Source organism: Rhineura floridana, chromosome 22 (genome assembly GCF_030035675.1).
Source record: "Rhineura floridana isolate rRhiFlo1 chromosome 22, rRhiFlo1.hap2, whole genome shotgun sequence".
Lineage (NCBI taxonomy): Eukaryota > Metazoa > Chordata > Lepidosauria > Squamata > Rhineuridae > Rhineura > Rhineura floridana.
This window is the reverse complement of record NC_084501.1, coordinates 15358954-15364401: the sequence shown is the minus strand read 5'-3', so window position 1 is coordinate 15364401 and position 5448 is coordinate 15358954. Positions and strand designations below refer to the sequence as shown.

General features: G+C 43.7%; 1 long non-coding RNA gene across 1 annotated transcript; it reads right to left on the bottom strand.

Moving 5' to 3' along the window:
- Positions 1–361: 361 nt before the first annotated feature.
- Positions 362–3710, bottom strand: LOC133374745 (uncharacterized). The gene is made up of 2 exons (XR_009759962.1): positions 3593–3710; positions 362–794 (listed from the first exon to the last, which is right to left on the bottom strand). It is a non-coding gene; the product is annotated as an uncharacterized LOC133374745 (long non-coding RNA).
- Between the last annotated feature and the right edge of the window lie 1738 nt (positions 3711–5448).

Genomic DNA, 5448 nt, shown 5'->3' with positions numbered 1-5448 from the left:
TTCTGCAATGCACTGGGAAATTGAGTGAAGGATCCCAGATGTAGCGGTCATATGGCATTCCTCGCCTGGCTGGGGTTCCCAAGACAGACCTAAACATCAGCAGGGGTAACTCTCCCCCACCCCCACCTCCCACAGCATTGCTTGGTCAGAATGGCTTGAGTGTGCACCTCCCCATAGAAGTGACTGGCGGCATACCCCATCCTAATCCCATTGCTCAGATCAAATGACCTTTATCCCTGGGGACAAGAAAGAGCAGAGTAGAAGGATTTTACATTCAATCACCATAGGTAACACAGATGTAATGCTGAGAATCAGTGGTTACCATCAGCAAAAAATAAACATAAGGAATGCGTGCATTCCCCCCCCCCCCCAAATGACTCAGACATCACAGTTTATGGCTTGTGCCAATTGTGACTTTGGATGTTCAATGTTGCAGCGACTGGTTTGGCTCTGTTTCCTCTTGCTGTTATTTTTTCTCCCACCTTATCCTTCTTCCATAGCTGTTTCCCTTTGGTTTAAAAGCGGTGGCTGCTGTAGTTGAAAGCGCAGCTTGGCAGAGACTGGGAGTAGAACTCAGACAAGCTGGAGCCACCATTGCTGCCCACTCCGCCACGAATGCATGGGTTATTCTGCTGAATGCCGAAAGGCTGGTCGGGGCAGTAGAGAGCCGGCCCTGGGATGATTAGTCGAAAAGGTGGTGGCTGGATGGTCACTGTTGATGCCGGACACTGGGCATAGCAATTGTTGGGCACTCCACTGGGACCACCAGACATCTTTGAGGTTCAGAGGTGGATCTGAAACAACATCGAGTCAGCATCACACAGAGTTTCCAATGAGCAATGTTGACTGGTGATTCCAATGTCAGTGGGGCAGTGAATCCACTCTGTGTCTTAGTCTGAACTTTCAAGCAGGTTCTGAACCTTGGACATTTTCTTGAAAGTTCAAACTAAAGTCCAGAGTGGATTTACTGTCCTGCTCATATTGGAACCAGCAATCTCTACTGCCATGGGAAGTCAGAGGTTTGAAAGGGAGACTCATTTAGAACCCAGTAGGAACCTTGCTGGTCCATCTAGTCCCACACCATGGGACATAAATTTATATTAAAACATATGCATAGAGTCAATAGAGTTTTTCATCCCCCTCCCATAATACTGGGGGTCATCCAGTCAAGCTGAATTGCAGAAGATTAAGCACAGTCAAAAATGAAAGCCCTTCCTAATCACACAGCCAAGTGTGAAACTATGGAATTTCTTTCTACAAGCTTGCCCATAAAATGGAAACAGCTAAACCCTCCTTTCTTCATCAAATCTGCATCTCCTTCTTTAGATCCCTTCTGTAGGTCAACATAGACCAAACTATCTTTCCTACTCTCCTACAGCATCACCAGGCCAAACCCTTAGAATTGAGGTGGTGCCTTGGAGTGGGTGGAGCCTCGTCGCTCATGGGGTGGAGCCTAGTGGGACAGAAGGAATGACTCCTGGTGGATCAAGATGCAGCCCAATTAACCTGGAGGATGGGGAAGCAAGTGGAGCTAACAGCATACATTCTTGAGCAAAGCAGATGTTAGCCGCACACTTGATTCAGGACCCTCTTCCTTAGATTTCACAATGGGTATCTTGAGGAGGAAGTTAAAGCTCTTGTGGTACTGGTCAAACCATGAGTACTGATTGCCCTACTCCCCTAACAAAATGTGAAATTGAAGCTCTGGATGGAATAGATACCATTCAGAGCCCTCCAGTGTTAGGGACAGAGTGAAACTGAAATCAACAACAGTCAGGAATGTGGTCAGGCTGTGCTTCATGCCAAGCATAATTCCTTCCCTCCAGTTGCACAATTGTCAGTGTCGAATGATTCTCCTTTTGGGGTATGCTGTCCTTAAAGTCCCTGCAATCCACAATCTTCTTGTTGGATGATATTTTGCCCACGAGATAGATAATTAAGTGCAACTGTCACGGATGTTTCTCTCTTTCTGTGTGTGACGTTCTGAATTTATATTCTAATTTAATATTTTTTTCCTTCTTCAAAATTTCTAATTAAGGATATTGTAGCATATGTCAGGTAGGAGAGGGCCTAGAGATGATGGTCCTCCTGTCAAAGGAGCCATTGCTCAGCAGCAGAGCACTTTCAAAAGGCCTCACAGTCAATCTCTAGTTAAGGAAAGATCCCAGGTAGCTCAGGTTGGAACTTCCTTAGTCTGAGACCTTGGAGAATACTGGGTGAGAGGCAGAGCATTCCCAAGAGGTGGCTGCTCAGTGTCAACCTCCAATTAAGGGGAGACAACCACCCACTCTAGGTAATCAGTTCAATTGCAGGCAAGAGCAAAAAAGTAGCAATGGAAGGAGGACCTTGGAGGTCTTCAAGTAGAGCAGGTGTGGGGAGCCATGGCCCCCCCAGATGTTGCTGAATTAAACCTTGCATCATCCCTGTCCATTTCCCATGCTTACTGGGTCAGATGGGTGTTGTAGTTCAGCAACATCTGGAGGGCCAAGGTTCCCCTCCCCTGAAGTAGAAGCTGGGGCAGCAAACTCTTGGGCATGCTCCAGCACTCGATTTCAAGCAGGGAGTTTAATAGGAGGTCTGCACAGCCTCTTCTGATTCTAGATGGACCAGTTATCTGGCTCAGTGTAAGTACGTTCCATAGCCAGATGATAAAGCACATGTGTTGAGTGCAGAAGGCCCCCCTTCCCCTGGTCCAAAGAGTGGCAACACTGTTTAAAAGACTTAATGCAGAGCTGGGAAAGAACTCCACTGGAGACCAGGAGATTTTTACCGCCACCACTGTATGATAGATAGGCTGATGGTCTGGTTGTTTCCTCTTGGTAGGACTCACAATTTAGTGCTAGAGCTATATCGAAAATGGCTTCCTCCCGTCACACACACACACACCTCTACCAGAAAATTGAGTTCTACCAAAAAAGAGACCCTACAGTTCATTAGGTACCTGCGTGTCCCAATGTCAATCTTGATTAAGAATTATGCAGCTTAAATACACATGGAAAACATTATTTCATCAGGGATCTTCAGGTTGCCAAGAAGAATCCCCTCTAGCCATCAAATGCCTCGGTGAAAAGGATTGTTTCCAATTCCTCTTGAAATGTAATAGTGATGGAGACAAACCTTGACGGGAAGGGCATTCCATGTATGAGGAGCCACCACTGAAAAGGCCATGTTATTCATCAGTGCCAACTGGTCAGTGCTCAGCTATGCCTGTGGAACCAGGAGTGGTGGTGAGCAAAACTGTGTCCCTCCAGAAGTTGCTGGACAACATCTCCCATCCTTGACCATTGGCTGTGTTGGCTGAGGTTGATGGGAGTTAGAGTCTCAACAATGAATGGAGGGCCACAGATTCTACATCCATGTAATCCTCACAGGGCTCTTGCCCATGAGAGAGGTCCAATCAAGTATAAAGCAGCAACTTGTGAAAAAGTAATTAATGCAAGAACATTTGCTTGAAAGTTTCACTCACAGTTGCAAATTCCTGAACCTCCTTATACTTGAAAATCAGCAGCTACAGAGAAACACCTGCAAAACCCTCACACACATGGCAAATTCAGAAGGCATGTCTGCTGTCCCAGAATACAAATGGACTTACCTAGTTCTCTAAGAAGCAGAAGTGAAGGGAAGGTTTTTGGAAGCACTCTAGAGGATGAGCTTTTTATACTTTGTCTTGTAGCCTGAGGTACATTTAAGACTCCTTTTTTGAGTGGAGTGGAGTGATGAGCAACTGGTCAATTGCCATGGGCAACGCCCAAGATTGCTGTAAAGTGGTGACACCTTGATGATATTAATATTCATGAATAGTTACCTCCCTGTCATCATAAGTTTCTCCCAAATTTAGCGACACAACAACACTCACCTTTCACCATACCGGTTGCTGTATTGGCAATGTGCCAGCCTTGCACATGCAACATACCAAACTCCCAACGTATGTATTGCAATGACATTATTTCAAGAATTACAAAGCTGCTCTTAGAGCAGGTACAGTCCCCTTAGTGCCTAATTCCACTATTTTTAAACTGGTTTTGATTTTTTTTTTTAGCTATATGTATGTATGGTTTTAATATTCGTAACGGTTTAATTTTATTTTAATCTAGACTCTGTATGTTTTAATTATATGTGTTTTTTATCTGCAAGCTGCCATGAGTTCCAGTTTTGGAAGGATGGCGGGGTATAAAGACAATAATAATAATAGATAATAATAAATTTAAAAAAATTGTTCTGGAGGATAGCCGATGTCCTTCACCATCAGGATGGAGTTCTTGTGGGTGCCCTGAAGCCAAGAAGGTGCCCACTAAGTCCTCCCTTCACAAAAGTCACCAAAGGAGATGGCTTCTTTGATGGAACTGGAAAAGGTGCAGAATAAGGCAATGAAAATTATAATGGGGCTGGAACAACTCATATATTAGGAAAGGTGACAACATTTGGGGCCTTCTTTAAATTTAGAGAATAGATGAGTAAGGGGGACACAAGAGAGATGTGTAAGATTATGCATGGTGTGGGAAAATGGATGGTAGAACTGAAGAACGGGGGAGAAATGCGGTTTGGTTTGCCTACTGTGAGGAAAGGGGAATGTTTCACTTTCTGAAGCAAGATGAGAAGGGAAACACAGCCATCCTTTGAAAATCACACTTATTTTGTGATGCAATTCTCCAACCAAACAATGTGTACAAAAATGTATATATTAGTGGAAATAGCAATGAATATTTTGGTGAAAATAACAAACCAAAACATACTATATGAAGAGAAACTGCTTTCAGAAATGTGGACATTAGTCAACACTGCATTAAAAATACAGTGGATTTTTTGTATTATTAGGAGGAATTTGCACTAAAACGCTGAAGAATTTTCATGAGGCTTTTTTTTAAACCAAATGTGCAACTGGCTGCAGAAATGTGGAGAATTGAATTTCAGATTGGGAAGTGAGAAACTGAGAGAAGCATAAATTGGCAGATCCTTCCATCCCTGCTTGAACCCTGTGGGGCCATGCACTGAAGCTTGTTGGATGATGGGAGATTTAGGAGAGGAAAGTACTTCAAACGCAATTGGCAGTGCGGACTGGGTGAAGAAGCACAAGGAAAGTGAACTACAATGAAAGGCCTTTCCCACAGTTTATATACAAAACTAAACACTGTTCTCTGCAGGAGCGGACCTCCTGCAGATACCATCTCATGAAGAAGCCCACTCCATAGAATGTAGAAATCGGTCCTTGAGTGCTGTGGCACCTTTCCTTGGAGGATGTCAGATATCAAGACAGGTAATGCCTCTTGGTGTCTTATATATATGCTTATATATATGACTTTATTATTGATGTTTCAATGTTTCATTGCTGATCACTTTTGGACATTTAATGGGAGGTGATTCATAGATTATTTTCCCCAACTCATTTTTAATCATTTTTTGTTCCCTACCAGTGTTTAATGATGGGTGTTTTGTTTTTTTTACTGATGC